The sequence below is a fragment of the Macrotis lagotis genome, chromosome 1 (assembly GCF_037893015.1).
Source record: "Macrotis lagotis isolate mMagLag1 chromosome 1, bilby.v1.9.chrom.fasta, whole genome shotgun sequence".
In the NCBI taxonomy this organism is placed as follows: domain Eukaryota; kingdom Metazoa; phylum Chordata; class Mammalia; order Peramelemorphia; family Peramelidae; genus Macrotis; species Macrotis lagotis.
The window spans coordinates 367434448-367456812 of record NC_133658.1 but is presented as its reverse complement, the minus strand read 5'-3'; positions in this window follow the sequence as shown (position 1 = coordinate 367456812).

Here is a 22365-nt window from a genome sequence, read left to right as displayed (position 1 = left end):
CCTTCATAAGAAAAACTGACTTTTAATAAAACAGAAGACTTTCAAGCATTCATGTTGAAAAAAACAAAATTGAAGAGAAAATTTGTTATTTAAACAGAAGACTCAAGAGAAAAATAAAAGATAAATATAAGAGGAAAATCATAAGGGATTCAACAGGATTAAGCCTTTTATATTCCTATGTGGGAAGATGATACACATGATTCTTTATTCTTTTACAAGACAATGTGGATAAGTAACTTGTCCAGGGTCACACAGTTAAGTTCACATTTGAACTCAGGTCCTTCTGACTCCAGGGTTGGTGCTCTATCCACTGTGCCACCTAGCTGCCCCTAGATATACATGATTCTTAAGAACATTATTGGGGGGGGCAGCTAGGTGGCACAGTAGATAAAGCACAAGCCCTGGAGTCAGGAGGACCTGAGTTCAAATCCAGCCTCAGACACTTAATAATTACCTATCTGTGTGGCCTTGAGCAAGCCACTTAACTGCATTTGCCTTGCAAAATCCTTACAAAAAAAACATTATTGGGACAGTTAAAGGAATTTACATACATCAAATATGTTAGAATGATCTTCAAAACAAAGGTGGAGTTGAGAAAGAGGGATGCATTGGGAGAAAGGGAAAAAACAAGTAGAATGGGGAAATATTCTCACATAAAAGAGGTATGCATGGAAGAACTTTTACAGTAGAAGGAAAAATGAGAGGTGGTAGGCAAAACATGAACCTCACTCTCATCAGAATTGGCACAGAATTGAAATGAAGGGCTGGAGCAAGTCTGTGACTTCAGTTAAGTGAAGTAGGCAGGGGTGGCAATTATGAGCTCAGACAAAGCAAAAGAAAAATTAGAAATAATGAAAGATATAATCAAGGAAGTTATATTTTGCTAAAATTATAATATAAAATAAATTTATACTAAAGTTCTCTGATAAAGTTCTCATTTTCCATATAAATAGAAACTAATTTAATGTTATATAAATAAGAGATAGTCCCAATTGATAAAGTTAAAGGAAATAAATAAGCAATTTTCAGAAGGATATATTTCATGAAAGGTTATCTCAACTGATGTGGATATTCTAAAGAATTGAAAACAGATTTGAGCTCCTAATCTCAAGGTTATTGAAAGGAATACTGAATGTAGGGAAGATATTAGAACTTTGTCCTTACCTTCCACAAATGATGAATATGCCCATAAAGATTAGAGTAGTAAAAACTTGATGAAGAATTATCAGATGACCTAGATGCATGCCAGAGTACTTGATATTGGTCCATCACTCTATCCATTGTGCCATCTATCTGCCTCTAATCTCAGACACAATTTGGTTGCATTGCCAGTTTGTTCCTACATGTTTGAGCATTAAAATGTGATCATCTGAACATGCATCATAATAATCCCAATCACACTAATCCTAGTTTAAGACATTGGTTTGGGATTTTATTATGATAGCTATTTGCCTATTTAAATAATTAATGTCAAATTGCTATCTTTGTATTCCTTCCATTTGATATTTGCATATAATATCTCTAATGGAGGTGTGTAGGCTATGTTCAGGAAAGTCTAGTTCTTCTGGTGTGAAGACTGTCTAACTCATTTCAGGGCTGCTTTTTACCTTTGGGTCCACTTGATCCCACCTAATTCTCACCTATGACTCCAAGAATCTGCAACATTTAATACAGTCATATCCTAGTAAATCATTTTAGTCACGTAGATGAGTGTACTCTCCTAATTATGTAGACAGATGAGTTGTTATTATTTCTAGCAACTCATACAAATGGATTTCCCCCTCTCCTCTAGATTAGCGTGGTCAAAATATATTGTTCTTTACTTAAAAAATTTAGAGGTAAATCAAGTCAAGTGATCCCTTTGGTTCTCAGTTTCTTCATTAATGAAATGACAAGATCATTTTTAATGTCCCCTCTAGCTCTGACAATGTACAACCTATAAGTTAAAATAGAACTGAAAAAAGTGAACAGATGCTATTTCCAAAAACCAACTCCAGTCTGTTAATTAAGAAATATGAGCTTCAGAGTCAGAGATCAGCATAATTAATTAGGATGAAATTACTCTGAAATATAGTCAAGCTGAAGTAGATGGGAGACCTGAATTGGGGCCAGCACAAAAACCACACTTTTCTCAGGTTTTCATATAGTGAATTTTGTAATGACTCCCATAGTCACTGAAAGTAACATAAATGAAATCTATTTTTTTCTTAGTTTTTGCGAGGCAATAGGGTTAAATGACTTGCCCAAGGCCATACAGCTAGGTAATTATTAAGTGTCTGAGGTCGAATTTGAAGTCAGGTACTCCCAACTCCAGGGCCAGTGCTCTATCCACTGTGCCACCTAGCCACCTCAAAATCTATTTTTTAAAAATATATTAATCATTTTACCAACACTAATAGCAACAAAAACCAACAACTACAAAACCCTGTTAAATACATAAAAAGACGGTTCAGAAAAAGTTACAGAAACAATCAGGCTGAGTTTGTTGCTATCCTGCAGCAATTAGCTTAAAGATCTTTTTATTTGTGGTTTCTTTTGCCTTTTAGAATTTTCAATTAAAAAAACTTTGTGATTATATATACTTGTCTTTCATTACCCCCATCATTTTATTTTTACTTATTTTCACTTCATGTACTTCTTAATAAAAGTTTTTTTGGTATTGAAATTTGACAGTAACCATAATAATAATAGTTTTTGAACCCACAGAAAGACAGAGTGAAACAATTTTCCAGTCCAAGACAACTTTACTGGAAAGGGCTATTCCACCAGAACCACTGTTGGAAAGAGCTGTAGCATAGCCTGGGTCACAGTCTTGCTTCACTGGAGCAAAGAAGCTCCAGCCTTCTAAGAACAGCCTGCAGGGCACCTAGGTTCATGGGGGGTGCCTGAGTCCATGGCGTCAGGAGGAGTTTCTAGCCCTCTTGGCCCAGGGATTGCCAGGGACAGTCTGGAGGGTTGTTGTGATAAAGAATGCAGCCCAACTCAGAGACAGAGCCGATGGTATCACAACACAGATTGAAGTATACTTTCTTTTTTCTCTCACTATTTCTCTTGAGGATTCTTTGTGTTTTGGGGGAGAGGGAAGTTTATGTTTACTTTCACCACAAGATTATAGTAGTAATGTGAAAATGAATAAATACATTTAAAAAAGTAAAACAACATATTATCTTTCAAATGATTTGAACACATTTTTGTCACTGGAGTAAATGAAAATATCTAAAGGGATTTAGATCTACAATGGGCAGGCAAAACTTTGGGCAAATGCTCTAGATATGTTCTAATAAAAAACAAATTGACTTGAAATGGCCAGATGGTTGTTTTCAGATTAAATGTGTGCATATAAAGCAAATATATTATGTGAATATAACCACATAAGATGAATGACCAAAATATAGTCATCTAGATATCTTGGCTACTAAACATGTTCCTAGAAATGTGTTCACCTTTTTATTCATTCATTCATTCATGTTCATTCCTTCCTTCTGTTCTTTTTTTTTCTTTTTACCTTTCTCCCTTTCTTTCTTTCTATTTTTTTCTTTCTTTCATTTTTTCACATACCACCTCACAAAGACCTATTTATTAGGGTGTAAAAATGTTAAAAATCTATGGATGCAGTGTCATACCAATGAGACTATGATATTTTGATGTTTGGAAGGAAAACACACAACATTAAGAATCTACTTACAACTTAAAAATGAATCATTTATGAAAGTCAAAAAACATATGACACAACAATGGATTAATAATAACAGAGAAGTACAAACTTAAAATTAGAAGGGGTCTTATAACTCACATAGTTGAACTTCTTTATTTAACAGAGGATGGGCTAAGAGCCCTAAAGGTTTCCCAAGATCACTTAAAAAAGAATAAGTGACAGAGATGAGATTTGTACCTAGGTCTTCCACCTCCAGGTCCAATTCCCTTTCAAAGGCATCACATTATCAATCAAAAGATTCAAAATCAACTATTCTTTCTCTTTCCTCCATGCAAAAAATAAATAAATGAATGAATTTGTTGGCCTCAAAAAGGACTTTCATATTACAGGTGAAAAAAGTAAACCTCCAAGATAGTGACAGGAGAAGACATTCTCTCAGTTGCTCTGGAGCAAAACTTATAAACTAAGGACTCTAACTACATTTTCGAGAGACAGAACCCACAGAGGGATCCAGTGAGGCAATTCTCCAACCCAAGGTAACCTGGAAAAGGGTGGAAAGGCTCGGCTCCATGGGGTCCAAGGGGGTGGTCTGCCAGAGAGAAAGAACATCAGCCTCCCAGAGGCAGCCCCAGGGTGCTGGGAGCCACAGCTCACTGCAGTGGGGGCAGTTTTCTGACCTACACCCCAGGGAGCACCAGGAAAACTTGGGGGAACAACGGGGTGACCTCTGCCAGAGAGAGCACATGAAGCCCAACCCTCAGGGCACACAGTGAGCAGCTTGGCCAAGGCAGCTCAGATCCAGGAAACAGAAACTGGCAGAGCCAGTAAGCAGGAGCTCCCAGGGCATGAGCCTATCAAGCCGGGGGAGGGGAGTGAAGAGAGACTGCTGAGCTCTGTCCTCTGACCCTGAAACAGGACTCTGGGGTTCTGACCACATTCAGATCCTGATCACAGTCTAGGCCCTCCATAGAACAGCAGCACCACCCACCTCAGCCCCGTGGCAGAGGGGGGGCACATATGGCCATTCACAGACCAGGAGGGAGGACAGATCCTCACATACTGAGATCCTTGTAGGGTTGTCCCAAAAGCTCAGGAAGCACCCCAAAACCAGGCTCAGGCTGGGAAAATGAGTAAGCAGAGAAAAAAGAGCAACATGATTGAGAGATACTTTGCTTGTGACCCCAAGAAGGATCAAAACACTCAATCTGAAGATGAGGAGGCACAAGCTCCTGCATCTAAAGACTCCAAGAGAAACAGAAATTGGGCTCAGGCTATGACCGAGCTCAAAAAAGACTTTGAAAATCAAGTGAGGGAGACAGAGGAAAAATTGGGAAAAGAAATGAGAGAGATGCAGGAAAAATGAAGTCAAGGAGATCCAAAAAAAATGCTGAAGAAAATAACATGTTAAAAAACAGCATAGGTCAAATGGATAAAACAGTTCAAAAAGTTATTGGGGAGAAGAATGCTTTAAAAAGCAGAATTGGCCAGCTGGAAAAAGGAGATAAGAAAGCTCTCTGAGGAAAACAAATCATTCAGACAATCATTTAGGGAGATTGCTGATTTTACTAGAAATCAGGACTCAATACTTCAAAACCAAAAGAATGAAAAATTAAAAGAAAATGTGAAACATCTCATTGAAAAAAAACAACTGATATGGAAAACAGATTTAGGAATGATAATTTAAAAATTATTGGAATACTTGAAAGTCATGACCAGGAAAAGAGCCTTTACATCATTTTCAAAGAATTATTACAGGAAAATTGCCCTGATATCCTAGAAGCAGAGGGCAAAATAGAAATGGAGAGAATCCACCCATCTCCCTGAGAAAGAGATACCAAAAAAACAACCCCCAGGAATATTATAGCAAAATTCCAGAATTCCCAAGTCAAAGAGAAAATATTACAAGCAGCCGGAAGGATACAATTCAAATATAGTGATGCTGTAGTCAGGATCAAACAGGACTTAGCAGCAACTACATTAAAAGCTCATAGGGCTTGGAATATAATGTTCTGGAAGGCAAAAGAGCTTAGAATGCAACCGAGAATCAACTACCAAGCAAAACTGAACGTCCTCTTCCAGGGAAAAAGATGGACTTTTAATAAACCAGGGGAATTTCAAATGTTCCTGTTGGAATGGCCAGAGCTGAACAGAAGGTTTGATCTTCAAATACAGGACTCAGGTGAAGCATAGATAGTAGAAGAGAGGAGGAAAATATGAGGGACTTAATGATGATGAACTACATGTATTCCTGCATAGAAAAATGACACTAATAATACTCATATGAACCTTCTCATTTAAGAGAGCAGGTAGAAGAAGGTTTTATAGATGAAGCACAGGAGAAAACTGAATTTGAAGATATATTGTGGTATAAAAATGGAGTCAATAGATAAAAGGGAAATGTAATGGGAGAAAGAAAAACAGAGAGGAGGAATAGGCTAAGATATTTCATATAATAAGATTTTTCTTTATTACAATGAGCTATTGCAATGATATGGAAGGGGGGAAGGCAAGGGGGAATGAGGGAATCTTTGCCTTCATCAGAGGTGGCTAGGAGAGGAAACAGCATATATACTCAATGGGGTATAGACATCTGTAGTAAGAAGAAGAGAAGGGGGATGGGGAAAGGGGGGTATTTGAGTGATGGAGGAGAGGATGGATCATGGGGGGAAATTTAACAGATATAACACATTTTCTTTTTAACTTCTTGTAAGGGGCTGGGATTGGATGGCCTGTCCAGGACCATAGGGCCGGGTGGATACTGAGTAAGGGGTGGTATGTGTGTTCGGGGCCTCTTGGCCCCAGGGCTGGGGATCTGCCTGCTGCACCACTCAACTACCCTACAGCAGAGACAGAGTGAAAGGAGAGAGAAAATATAGTTCATGATAGTAGAGAAGTATGAATGGAAGGAGTTGTGATCAGCAATGGCAAGGGTGGAAAAATATGGAAGTAACTTTTGTGATGGACTTATCATAAAGAATGTGATCCACCTGCAATAGAGCTGGTGGTGTTGGAACACAGACTGAAGCGTATTTTTTATTATTATTATTTTATAGTGTGTGTTGCAGGGCAAATGGGACTGGGTGGCCCGCCTGGGGAAGCACAGCTGGGTGATTATTGGGTGCCTGGGGCCGGATTTGGACCCAGGTCCACTGACCCAAGTTGCCCCTATCATTATTATTACTGTTTTATTTTATTTTAGGTCTCTTTTTTTGGTTTTTGTAGGGCAATGGGTTTGGGGTGGCTTGCATGGGGTCACATGGCTGGGTGATTGTTGGGTGTCTGGGGCCGGATTTGGGTTTGGGTGCTCCTGGCTCCAGTGCCAGTGCTCCATCCACTGTGAAACCTGGCCATACCTACTATTATTTTTTTTATTTTAATTTTTTTCTCTCCCCTTTACTTTATCGCTTATGCATGTCTATATTTTCTTGGGGGAGGGGGTATTATGTTTACTCTTAAACAAGAATATTTTAGTAATGAAAAAAATTGTACAAAATAAGAATAAATAAATGAAAAAAGAAAGAAAGAAAGAGAGAAAAAAATAAACCTCATCCCATGTTGCCTCATTACAATGTGAAGATAACTCTACTATGCAAACTAAGCACAACTTCCCTCAGTTCCTTACAAGCTGGAAAGAGACAGTATAGTAATACAGTGAATACAGCACTAGGCTTACTATCAAGGAGATAAAGTCAAATTGGGTCCCAGACACAAAATAATGGTGTGACCATGGGCAAGTCATTTGCCCTCTGTTTGTTGTGGTTTTCTCAACTGTAAGATGGGGATAATAATAGCACCTATCACCAAGGTGTGTTATAAAGAACAAATTACATAGTATAGGTCCCAGCACAAAGTTAGTGCTCAAGAAATGCAGGAAAGTCTTTGAAGATGGGCTCAGTCAGTGTCCATGTGTATCCACTGTCTTAAAAAAAGTGTATCTAAATGAATAAGCTTGCCATCAGAGAATTGTTGAGGCAGAGATAGATGTTTTTGGACACATTAAAGAATTTCAACCCAAGTGTTATAACATTTTAGTTTGTTTAAGTGATGAGATGCACATGTAACTCTGGACATGTGGATAAAGCCTAGAATCCATAAGATATGAAGGAAATGAAATAGTTTGATCTTGTTTCTTTAATGCAGATAATTTATAACCATGTTAGCACACTGATATTTTATAGAACCCATAGATTATTCGTAATCTGAAATAGAGAAGATAGAGTTCACTGGAAGTTTCATTGATAAAATACATTAATTCTCCTGGCAAGAAGTCAACCTGGTTTGGTGTAGGACAGATAGAGCCAGGGGCAAGGTGGTAGAAGGCTACCTCATTTAATATATCTCCACAAAAAATCTAGAAAATGTTCCTCAACAAAGTTTTGAGAGGAAGCTAAGAAAAAGTTACAATGAGTCCTTTTCCAATCCAGAGTAACTTAGAAATATAGATAGAGAAATCTGTGAACACTGGAAACAGGCAGCTAGCCCAGAATACAATGTAGTCGCAGGGCAGAAACAGTGGTAAGCGTTCTAGTGACCAAGGATAATAAAACAAACTGAAAATGAACACTAGGGCTAGAAGAACCAGAGTAGAAAATGATCCCAGAAAACCCCTCCCATTACCCAATTTCATGTTCAAATGGGAAAAGAAGAGATTGTGAAGCTAGAGAGAGGTTCTGGCTATGTGGGAAGCAGGAATAAATTTCCAAAATTTAGTTGTATCAATCTGAGCCCAAAAATAGAAGGAAGTTAAAAGAGACTCAATTCTAACATTTAACCTGACACAATGCCTTCAGTGGAATAACCAGGGTCAAAAAACCAAAACCAAATTGGGATCTATGGAGTTAGTTACACTGAACTTGAACATCCTATCAAGCCAAGAGTAACTGTATCCATCAGCAACCAATTGAAACTCAATCATACACAACCCAACAGATCTCATCCTGATCTGGAATTTGTATAAGCAGTGAAAAAACCTCTCCCCAGATAATATTACCTTAAAAGTTTTGAAAATTTGCAGACCTCAAGACAGCTATGAGAACAGCAGAAGGCATAAAAAAGGTAAAAGCTCAAATCAGACATCTACCCCCAAATCAAGCAATATGCAAAGTTCCAAATCAAGAAGTATGTTGGAATAATGAGGAATCAAAAATGAACTCTACCATAAAATACTGATAGGGACATTCAAGATCCAAACAAAGAAGACGATGATGTGAAAACATCAACAAGCAAAACTTCAAAGAAAAAAGTGCACTTTGGACACAACAATAGTTCTTAGAAGAATTAAAGAAAGGGGTTAAAAAATTTTTTAAAGATTTTAAAAGCCAAATAAAAGCAGAAGATTTAAAAACAGAAAAAGAAAAGAGCTAAGAAAGTAATGAAAGGAGAATTAGCAATTTTGTAAACAGTACAAAACAACACTGAAGAAAATAGCTCTTTAAAAACAAGAATAGCACAAGTGAAATTATGACACTTGAAACATCAAGAATAATGAGCAGCTAGGTGGTGCAAAGGATAGAGTACCAGCCCTGGAGAAGGGAGGACCTGAGTTCAAATTCAGCCCCAGACACTTAATAATTACCTGGCTGTGTGACCTTAGGTAAGTCACTTAACCCTATTGCTTTGCAAAAACTAAAAAAAAATAGTCAAAATACTGCAAAAAGAAGAAAATGAGAAATATCACATAAGAAAAAACTGACCAAGAGACAATTTAAGAACCATTTTATTACCTGAAAACCATAAACAAAGGAAAAAGAATATATATATATATATATATATATATATATAGTATTTTGAAATCTAGTATATTTAAAATATAATATAAAATTAAACTGACTAGAATTTTGGAATAAAGAAAAATAACAATAGAATGAATATACAATTCACATCTGAAAGAAACCTCAAAATGATTCCTCCCTATTATAGAAACTCAAAATTCCAAGATCAATGAGAAAATACTATAGGTAGCAAGAAAGAAAGAATTCAAGTACTATAGAACCACAGAATCATACAAGATTTAGCAGCCACCATTACAAAGAAGCAGAGAGCTTGGAATGTGGTAATCCAAAAGGCAAAGAATCAAGGAATATGGAAAAGAATAGCCTATCTAGAAACACTGAGAATAATCCTAAAGGAAAAAAGATGGATATTTGATAAAAAGGCCATGGCTGCAAAATAATTTGACATGCAAACTCATGACCCAAGAAGCATAAAAAAAATGAGACATGAAGGGAAAATCATGAAGTCATAACATCACAAACTAAAAAAGGTTAACCCTTTATACCATTATATGGGGAGATGACACATGAAATCATTCAATACTTTATCATGAATGAAACAATGGGAGTGGGTAGCACTTGAAGTTCACTTTCATCTTAACTAGATAAAGTTTGAATGAATACATATGCACACAGTTGAGTATAAAAATTCATCTTACCCAGCATTAAAGCATGAAAGAAAGTTTAAGAGGGGAATGATGATAAGAGGGAGGGTGGATTAAGTTAGACAGTGGTCAGAAAAAGCAACAATAAATCATTCTTAAGGAGGGACAGAATAAAAAAGAGTGATAAATATGAGAATAAATGTAGGAAATACACAGCACTCACATTTATGAATGTAAATGGCATTAAATAGCCAACAAAATGGAAAAAGAGAGCAAAATGAGACACCAAAATTCAATATGTTGTTTACAAGAAACACACTTGACAAAGAAATATACACAGACTTAAAATAAGAGACTAGATCAGAATCTAATTTGCATCAGCTGAAGTTAAAAAAAGCAGAAGAGACAATAACTATCTCAAGTAAAGCATAAGTTGTTGCTTTTTTTAGACAAAAAAGAAGAAAAATTCCATTTTCCTAAAAGAACATAGTAAATGAATTAATATCATTACTGAGGATATATGCATTAAATGGCTTATCCAATTTATTAGAGGATAAGTTAAATGAGATACAGGACAAAGTGGGGGATTTCGATTTACTACCTAAAATCTAGAAAAATATAACTATTGAAAGAAGAAAGTTATGAAAATTAGTAAATGTTTTTAAAAGTTATATATGCTAAATATCCAGAGAATACTAAATGGGAAAAGAAGGGAGAATACTGATTTCTCAGGTTCTCACCTTCACAAAACCTGACCATAAAGCACAGAAATTTCACAAATGAATACAGAAAGACAAAACTGCTAAATGAATCTTTTTTTACCATAATGGAGTAAAATTATATTCAATAAAGAGCCTTTGAAACATAGATTAAAATATATCAAAAATGAAATAACCCAATCTGAAAGAATGAGTGAGTAAATTAACTAAAGAAATAATAATTTAATTAAAGATAATGTCAACAATGAGACAACTTACCAAAATTTTTAGTACATAGCAAAAGTAATAGGAAAACTTTTATATATCTAGGCACTTAATCATTAAAAGAGAAAAAAAGTTGATCAACAAACAGAGCAAGAACAAAACAAAAATTTGAAAAAAAATAAGTCATTAGATGCTCTCAACTAAAAATCAAAGGCAACTTTAAAAAATTTGAAGTAAAAAAATTGAACTAGGAGAAAACGGGAACTGTTTTTAAAATAAAATATATAAACTATTGATTAATTTATTTAAAAGGAAAAGAAAATTAAATTGTGAATATAGAAAAGTACAAAATATGAATTCATAAACAAAGAGGAAGAGAAAAAAAGCAATTGCTAGGACCTAATTTGCCCAACTATACAAATGAAAATCTAAATGAAACTGATGAATATTTACAAAAATATAATATAACTTTTTATTAACAAAAAACTTTAAAAATCCTATCCCGGAAAAAAATGAATAAGCCATAAATGAACTTCTTAATAAAGAAAAAATGTGACCAGATGGATTTATAAATGAATTCTATACAACATTTATAAAGCAATCAACTCCAATACTACATAAATATTTTAGGAAAAAGTGGGAAAAAATACCTACCAAATTCCTCCTGTGATATAAATATGGTTTTGATAACAGAACTAGAGAGAGTCAAAGAAAGCTATAAACTAATGTCCTTAATGAATATTGATGCAAAAAAATACTAGAAAAAAGATTATAGCAATTATCATAAAAATCATACACTATGTCTATACTAGAGAAAAGGAAGGAAAAAGTCAAAGACAGAAAGTGGAAGAGAAAGGGAGGGGGAAGGAGAGAAAGAGAGAGGGAGGGAAAGAGAGAGAGAGAGAGAGAGAGAGAGAGAGAGAGAGAGAGAGAGAGAGAGAGAGAGAGAAAGAGTCAACATTTTAATAAGGAAAGATAACACATAAGGGAAGCTGAAAAAGGGGTGGGGGAAATGGAAGCCTAGTCTAAAGTAAAGATGAGGGGACAGCTAAGTGGTGCAGTGAATAGAACACCAGTCCTAGAGTGGGAAGGGCCTGAGTTCTAATCTAGACTAGCTGTGTGACCCTGGGCAAGTCATTTAGCCCCATTACCCCCACAAATACAAAAACAAAAACAAAAAAAAGTAAAGGTGAAAACTCACCTATCAGAACCTGGACTAATTAGATCTTTTGATTCCAAATCCTTAATTTGGACTCAAAATTAGATTTCAAATCCAGAGATGTTTGCTTCTTCCCTACCTTTGTTCCCTACTTTCTCACTCTCTACTGATGTCTACAAGTTGCTCTCAGTAAATTTCACTTAAAAAAAGATTTGAGCCTTTAATAAGGAGGTTGTTCTTGGTCTGAAAAAAATCTTATAGTGGACTTGAAATCTAATTCAATAGTACTAATTATGTAAAAACTCAGAAGTATTGAAACTAAGAGGTCACAGAATCCTTTCAACTTTTTTCTAAAGGAGTTCAGAAAACCAAATACTCAGCATTCATCTGGGTTGGCAAGAATAATTAAATATTGTCTTTCCCTAAGTAGTATAATCAGCACTATTGTACAGTGATTAATTAGGATAATATTGTCGATTTCTTCAAGCATCCAAAGTAGTGACTCAGAGGAATCAGAGCAATCAGCATTGACTATAGCCTCCAATCCTGATGAAAAAATGTAACATCTACTTGACTTCCAAATAACATTTTTGAATTATTGGTAATTTTTAAAATAAAAAGCCAATTCCTGATGTACCAGGATTTAGCATAAGGCAGCTGTCACTGTTTTTGCATGAAGGAAGGTCTATGCTATGGCTTCAGAACAAGAATGCTTTTAGGATTATTGTCTGCATATTTGAGAAATTATCAACATGAGGAACAGATGTACCCAGCATCAACTAAAAGTACATGTTAAATGAAAGAGAGTTATTATAGATTTACAGAATGTCAATATTCTAAGCTGCTTCAGGGGACATCCAGTAAATCCTTCACCTGGAGAAAAAATGCTTTACAAAACATTCTCAAAAAACTTTACTTGGAAATTTCCCATGGTAAAAAAATGCCATGCCTAATGAGATATTCAAACTAATAGAAGCCATTTTGGCTACAGGAGTACCTAAAATCAATTTGTTTTTACTTCTGTATTTATTTAGTGATGCTTATAGACTTATGTATGACTCTCTTTAAAGATACAGAAATCAATATGTATATTGATACTGATATTGATATTTTGGCCATAATAGTAGTCTTTCAATGAAATCTCCCTCTATTGTATCATACCAATGGAGAGCTATCTCTGGAAGGTTCTACAGAGTCAAAAAATCTTTGAATATAGTTTGGAAAGAAACTCTGGGTGACTTGAAAGGGGACTAACCTGAGGACTAACAAAACTGAGTATGCAAAAGCTTATTACCAGAAAATTATCCCATAGATAACTTTTTTTTGATGGCCATAGTGACTCATGGAGATCATTGGCTAGAGAATGAAGGAGTTGGAATCTGCATGATAAAGAGCATGCTCATAATGATGCAGACTAGCTATTTATAAAGAACAGTAACTTACAAACTATATAACATTTGAAGAGTTGTAAAACACTTCTAAACTTATCTTATTTTAGATTATATGATCATTATTACACTCATAGATCTGAGCCAAATGTCTTGTCTCTGGTCCCTAGTTCATACATAGTTGAAGTGGTCTTTTAATGCAGGTAATTCTAGCACTCTATCCATAATGTCACTTTGTCTCTCTGATTTTTTCATTTATAAAATGGACCTGTTTCACAGAGGTGTTAAAAATATCTATCAAAATGTGAATTGTGTGACCAAATTACTATTCATCAAATAAGGATAGTGATCAGACTTATGATTTTTTTATCTGTTAAGAAAACTCCTTTTAACAAAAGAAGCAGGGAATCAAGATGGTGGCGTGAAGGCAGAGATTTCCAGAAACTCATTCCCCCCAAAATTTCAAAAGCCATCAAATTATGACTCTAGCCAAAATCTAGAGGGGCAGAATCCTCAGAAAGACTGAGTGATACAATTTTCCAGTCCAAGACAACTTAGAAGTTCAACAGGAAAGATCTGTTTCACCAGGACCAGGGGCTGGAAAAAGTCACTGAGAGCACAGCTGCAGTCACAGTCCCAACACAGCCAGCCTAACATCTAGATCCATGAGGATGCCTGGGTCTGGAGCAGAGGTGGGTAGTTTTCAGACCTCCTGGTTGAGGGATCACCAAGAATGGCTTGAAGGGGTGGTGAGAGAACTCTGCTGCACCAGAGTGAGTGAGGAACAAGTGCAGGCTTCAGAGTATCCCTGCACTGGGAACCTGCAGTGGGAATCAGAGAAGCCAGCCTGCACCTCCAGAGCACAGCCTACAGACAGTAAGGGGAGACTGCAGAGATCTCTCTGGTCTCCTTGGGGTTGCTTTCAGCTGTTTCCCCATACCCAAATCCAGGTTGCAGTTTGGGCTCCCTCACTATCATAGCCAAGCAGAGAACCTCCTCACAGCTCCAGGGCAGAGGGGAGGGCTGTGATCATCCACATATCAAAGCACAGGCAAGAAAGCAGAAAAAGCCTCTCATAAGATCTTGGAGGAATTAAGATCCAAGTGAGTTTCCCCTGCCCAAAAAAAGAAACCTCAAAGTCCTGGCAGTGCAGTAAATCAGTCATAGACTGAGGAAATGAGCAAACAAAAGAAAAAGAAGAATCTGACCATAGAAAATTACTTTGGTCCCATGGTCCCAAATTCACAAGTTGACAAAATCAAAGCTTCTGTACCCAAAACTTCCAAGAGAAATAGAAAATGGGCTCAGGCCATGGATGAACTCAAAAAAGACTTTGAAAAGTAATTAAAGAAGATAGAGGGGGGAAAAAGGAGGAGAAATGAGAGCAATGCAAATAAATCATGAAAACTAAATCAGCAGCTTGGTGAAAAGAATACAAAAAATACTGAAGAAAGTAATATGTTAAAAACAAGTTTAGGGGGCAGCTAGATGGCACAGTGGATAGAGCACCAGTCCTGGAGTCAGGAGTACCTGAGTTCAAATCCGGCCACAGACACTTAATAATTATCTAGCTGTGTGGCTTTGGGCAAGCCACTTAACCTCATTTGCATTTCAAAAAAAAGCCTAAAAAAGAAAAACAAGTTTAGGCCAAATGGAAAAAGTAAAACAAAAGGCAAATGAGGAGAAGGATGCCTTAAAATACAGAATTGGCCAGCTGGAAAAGGAGATAAAAAAGCTCTCTGAAGAAAATAACTCCTTCAAATGCAGAATGGAACTAAAGGAAGCTTATGACTTTACAAGAAAAATCAGGAAAAAATAAAAATCTTCCCCTCAAAAAGCCAAAAATTAGTAGAAAATGTGAAATATCTCATTGGAAAAGTAATTGACCTCGAAAACAGATCCAGAAGAAATAATTCAAAAATTATTGGATTACCTGAAAGTCATGACCAGGTAAAGAGCCTAGACTTCATTTTTCAAAAGCTAATACAGCAAAATTGCCCTGAGACCCTAGAAGTAGAGGGTAAAATAAAAATTGAGGGAATTCACCAATCACCTCCTAAAAGAGATCCCAAAAGAAAAACTTCCAGGAATATTATAGCCAAATTCCAAAACTCCCAAGTCAAAGACAAAATACTAAAAACTGCCAGAAACAAACAATTCAACTACCATGGCTGCATAGTCAGGATTACATAGGATCTGGCAACATCTACATTAAGGGGCTCGTAAGGATTGGAACATGATATTCTGGAAGGCAAAAGATGTTGGTTTATAACAGAATCAACTATCCAGCAAAACTGAACATCCTCTTCCAGCGGAAAAGATGAACTTTCAATGAAACAGGGTACTTTCAAACTTCCCTATTTAAACAATCAGAGCTGAAAAGAAAGTTTGTATCTTCAAGTACAGGACTCGGGTGAACCATAAAGGGGCTGGACAAGAAGGACTAACTATGAGGAACTTAATGATGTTGATCAATTTGTATTCCTCTATGGGAAGGAGATACTGATAACCCATATGAACCTTCTCATTTATAAGAGCTGTTATAAGGAGAATATAAAGACAAGGCACAGGAAGGAGCTGAATATAATGGCATAATATAGTAAAAAGATGGAGTCAATGGGTGATAAAGGAAAGTACTAAGAGGAAGAGAAAGGAGAGGAAGAAGGGGCTAAAATATAAGAGTCAATGAAGTGGAATGGGGGAAGACAAGGGGGAATGAGTGAGCTTTCATTCTCATCAGAAATGACTCAGAGAGGAAATGACATACACACTCAATAGGGTAGTGAAATATATCGTACCCTAAAGAAAAATGAGAAGAAAGGGATGAGATAAGGGGGAATGGGTGGGAGGGAAAGGGGGAATAGGTGATAGAAAAGAGGGAAGATCATAGGAGAGGGTATTCTGACAAAACAGACTTTTGAAAAGGGACAGGGTGAAAGGAGAGAGAATAGAATAAATGAGAGTGGGAAGGAATAGAGTGGAGGGAAGTACAGCTGATAATAGCAACTGTGGGGCAAATACTGAAGCAATCCCTTTGGTGGACTCATGATAAAAAAGGCAATTCATCCCAGAGACAGAGCCATTGGAATCTGAACACAGACTGAAGTACATTTTTTTCTCTCAATATGCTTGAAGTTTCTCTTCTTTTGGGGAGGAAGGGTTATGTTTACTCTCACAGCAAGGTTATTATAATAATATAAAATAAATAAACCAAAAAAAAAAAGAATAAAAACTACTTGAGACAATTAAAACTTTACCAAAGTAGCAGGATACAAATAAACCCACATAACTCATCAGTATTTCTATGTATTAGCAACAGCAAGCACAACAAGAAATAGAAAGAAAAATTTCATTTAAAGTAACTTTTGACTACATAAACTACTTTGGAGTCAACCTGTCAAAACAAACCCAGAAACTATATAAAAAAATTAAAAAACACTTTTCTCACAAATAAAATCTTATCGAAATAATTGGAAAAATAACAATTACTCATGGGTAGCCCAAACTAATGTAGGTAAAATGAAAATTCTACTTAAATTATTTAATCAGTGCCATGATAGTCAAACTACCAAAAATTACTTTAGAGAGAGTTATAAAATATAGTAATAAAATTCATCTGGAATAACAAAAAGTCAAGAATATCAAGTAAATTGATGAAAAACATGCAAAAAAGGTGGTCTTGCTATATCAGATATAAACCTATATTATAAAGTGGCAGCCATCAAAACTTTCTGGTACTGGCTAAGAAATAGAGCAATGGTACAGTGGATTAGAGTAAGCACAAAAGAAGCAATAGGTCACATTTGAACTCAAGTCCTCCTGACTCCAGGACCAGTTCTCCCTTTTGTTTCTTTTGTTTTGTTTTGCATGGAAATGGGGTTAAGTGACTTGTCCAAGATCACACAGTTAGGTAACTATTAGGTGTCTAAAACAGGATTTGAACTCAGGTCCTCCTGACTCCAGAACCAGTATTCTATCCACTGCCGCCTAGCTGCTACACTAACTTCTGGGATAAGAACTCACTCTTTGACAAAAACTGCTGGGAAAATTGGAAAATAATATGGCAAAAACTAGACATAGACCCATATCTCACATCCTATATCAAAATAAAGTCAATGGGTACAGGATTTTAGACAAAGGGTAATACCAAGGATCAATTAAGAGAACAAGGAATACTCAATCTGTCAGATTTATGGAGAAGAAAAACATTTATGATCAAACAAGATACAAAGAACATTTTAAAGAGCAAAATGGATGATTCTGACTATATTAAATTTAAAAACAAATTGAGCCAAGATTAGAAGAAATGCAGAAAACTGGGAGACAATTTTCATAGCTAGTGTTTCTGATAAAGAACTCGTTTCTAAAATGTATAGAGAATTGAATCAAATTTATAGATTTCCAAGTCATTCTTCAATTGATATAAGGTCAAAAGATATGAACAGGCAGTTATCAGATGAAGAATAAAAGCTATTTACAGCCATAGGGGAAAATGTTCTGAATCATTAATTATTTGAGAAATGAAAACTAAAACAAGTATTATGCTACCACCTGACACTTATCAGATTGGCTAAAATGACAAAAAAGGGAAATGATCAATGTTAGAGAGGATGTAGGAAAATCGGTACCTTTAAGCACTGTTGGTGGAGTTGTGAAATGATCCATCCAATCTGGTGAGCAATTTGACATTATGTCCAAAGAGCAATTGAACTATGCACATAAAAACAGCAAAAGTTCCACATGTTCAAAAATATTTATAACACCTCCCTACATAGTTATAAAGGATTGGAAATTAAGAGGATGTCCATCAATTAGTTAATGGTTGAAAAAGTTATTGTATATGAAAATTATTCTGTAAGAAATCATTAGTATTGGAACAGTGATTTTACTGGTACTGGAAATTCCCAAATGAGAAAATCCTCTACCAATGAAGATGTTGCCTACAACTTGAAGAGTCTTCAGAAGTTGCCTAGAGTAGTGATGTTAAACTCAAATGGAAAATGAGGCTAGCAAATAATACCCAATGGTCATCATGAGTCACATATTGACTTACATATGTGTGGGTTTTTTTTAATTGATCCATCAACACATTAAATCAAATAGAGACATCTGAGCTACATGTTTGATACCTCTGGTCTAGAGAACTGAGAGGTTCAATGACTTGCCCATGGCTACAGAGGCTGTCAGAGTTAGAACTTACATCCAGGTCTTACAGGTTTCAAGGTCAGCTCACTGACCACTACACCACACAAATCATGAATAAGATGAATAAAAATTAAAAGAAACTGAGAATTCACTTCATATCTGACATACGATAAGGATGACAAACAATTAAAATATATCTTGAAGGGCTATGAAAAGAATAAAGATAGGTGCATTGATGCACTGTTGATGAATTGTGAATTGAGCTAACCATCTAGAAAATGATTCAAAATTTTATTTCAAGTCATCAAATTAGTTTTGGTCCAGTAACACCACTGGGCACACAGAAAAATTGAAGGTAGAGAAAAGGTCCCACATATTAAAAAAAAAACTTCAGAGTAGGATTTTTATGACAACAAGAACGAGAAATAAAACGAGTGTCCCTAAAATGGAGACTGGTTGTACAAGTTGTGACATATAAATGTAATGAAATATTGAGCCGTAAGAAATAGCAAATAATTCAGAAAAACCTGACAAGTATTATATGAAATGATACAAAGTGAATTAAGGGAAAAAAAGAGAACAATTTACATAATGATCCAATTATATATAGGAAAACAACTCTGAAAACCAATCACAACTCTGGTTAATGCAAAAACCAATTCTGATTCCAGAAGTCAAGAGATTAAATTATTCTCCCCTTCTCCTGACAGAAAAGTGGTACACCAAAACTGCCAAATATGGCCAAAAAAAGAAAAAAGAAAAGAAATCATAAGTATCCAGACTTTAGAGAATCCTGGAAAGTCTTGCATGACCTGTGCTGAGTGAAATGAACAGAAACAAGACAACATTGTACACATTAACAACAACATCATGAGATGATCAACTAGGATAGATACAACTGTTCTCAGTCATTCATTGATCAAGGAAAATCCCAAGAGACCTGTTACAGATAATACCATCCGGATCCAGAGGAAAAAACTATGGAAAATGAATGCAGAATAAAGATGCTATGTTCATGCTTTAAAACTTCTTTTTATTTTTTTCTATCTCATAGCTTTTTCTCTTTAGTTCTAATTCTGCTTTCACAACATATGAAATATGGAAATATGTTAAACTCAATTGAACATGTACACTTTTTAACACATTGTTTACCCCACATGGGAAGGGGTCAGTGGCAGGAAAAGATGTAGGACTCATAAATTTGCAAAGACATAAATTCGGGTGGGGGGTTAGTTTTTGGTAAAGGAATGGGGTTAAGTGGCTTGCCCAAGGTCACACAGCTAGGTAATTATTAAGTGTCTGAGGTCTGATTTGAACTCAAGTCCTCCTAACTCCAGGGCCAGTGCTCTATACATTGTACTACCTAGCTGTCCCTCAAAGGTATGAATGTTGAAAACTATCTTTGCATGTAATTGGAAAAATTAAATTAAATTTAAATTTAAAAAAGGAAAAATTAGTACAGAATAACCTTCTAGATCAGATTATGCATAGTGAAAGAAACAATCCTCTTGGAGTCAAAAAAAGTAAATTCAAGTCTAGCTCTGCTTCTTATGTCTTATGTCACCTTCAGAAAGTCTTTTCACTCTCTCTGAGTCTGTATTTAAATAATACAATGGAAAGAAGCAAGCATTTAAGTGCCTATTATGTACAAGGCACTGTGTTAAGCCCTTTCCAAACATTATCTTATTAGATTCTCACTGGGAATAGATGTTATTATCCTCATTTGACAAATAAGAAAACTGAGTCTGGCAGAAATAAATTATTATTTAAAAGGTGACATAGCTACTAAGTTTCAGAGGCCAAATTTGGACTCATTTCCCTAACCCTAGGCCCGTTCTAACTAGTACATCACTAGCCACACTAAGATCCTTGCTCTGTCCATAACATGAAAGTAGTTATGAGCCTTCCCACTCCAATTTGATTTTGATCATCATGACACAAGCATGGTTCTAGTGTAAATTGGAATAAATGCTCATCCAAAGAATTAGAACATTGATCATTCATTTTTAATTATCAGCCTCATTAACTGTTATGTTTCTTTCAAGTTTTAGGTTGATTAATATGCTTTCCCCATAACAATACTAAGAAATAGATAAATATAAATATTATTATACTCATTTTATAGGTAGAAAAAGAAGTGACATCTATAATCATATAGCAATGAATTTTCAAGGCAAAAATTTGAATCTAGGTGTTTGACAGTAAGATCTGCTACCTTTGAGGACATCACACTACTTTCAATGCATTTGTTGCCTCTGTCTCTGTCAAATTCTTTGCTTAGTCCCAAGAAATTATGCATGAATTCCAGATCAAATGATATAATTCTATATAAGTGGACTCTGAAAATAGTGACTTCATTTCTAATATTAATAGTAGTCAGGCAAGGTAGGGGGTGAAGCAAATAAGAGCAGTGGGTCTAGAGTCAAAAAGACTCATCTTCCTGAGTTCAAATTTGGTCTCAGACACTGCCCAATGTGACCCTATCTACCTAATTTTCCTCAGTTTCTTCATATGTAAAATGAATTAAAGAAGTAAATGGCAAATCACTCCAGTATCAGTATCTTTGCCATGAAAACTCCATATAAAGACAAAAAAGAGTCAGACATGACTGAAAAAAGACTGAATAACAATAGTAAGGGTATTAATTAACATAATTATATTTTAAATAATAACAAATAAAACTCTTTTTGTCAATTGAGCAGTAAAAATTGTGAATACTATTCTGTTTTGAGAACTTTGAGGTCTTTGAGGACTTACACTAGAACCTCATTCTAACACAGTTCATTGCCACCTAAATTTTGTATCAATAGGATGTAGGCATGTTTCCTGAAATATAGCATCTCCAAATATGGGAATAAATATGACAGTCAACCTAATGCCCAAGGATTAGGGTCCCCATTACCATTATGGGCACAGTTCAGGTGCCTTTAATTGCCATTTCTCCAATCAATTCAATTTAATATGTATTTATTCAGTACTTACTATAAATCAGGAACTGTGGGAATATAAAGAAAAAATAAATGGTCTCTGATCTGAAAGGAAAACAACATACAGATAGATAGATACAAAATGTCCAGATATTCTTCAATGCAAAATTCCTCTATGAAACTTTCCTTTGATTCTTCCCCTTTCTTAGTCAAAAATAATGTCTCTCTCCAGAGGTGTCTCACAAAAGTTTTTTCAGTATTTTTTTGTGTACTTACATTAAAGTTTGAATTTTGTTTATACTCTGTGGATCTCCCTCACTAAGCAATAAGCTCCAAAAAAGACAGAAATTGTTTATTTCTTTGTATCATACAGTATCTAGTTCAAGATTTAGCACACAGTAGATGCTCAGTATATATGTCTGATTTTTTTTTATATCTGCTTCATCGTTAAGGTTAGTTTATATGATTTTGCTATCTCATACTTTATTCTTTTTCTTAAGGATATGTTTTCTCTCTCAACACATTCAATTTTGATCAATGTATAGCATGGAAACAATGAAAAGATTATCAGTCTGCCTTCTGTGGGGGTGGGGGAGGGAAGCGAGATTGGGGGGAATCTGTAAAATTCAAAAATAAATAAATAAATTTAAAAAATTCATAAAGTCAAAAAATAATGTTAGTTTCAATAACTTAAATATCTCCCAAATAAGCATGATTGCCTTAAATGAAGTCTCTTTTCTCCCTAGTCCTCAATGATTCTATGAGATACTCCAGAATTAATTTACTATTAAC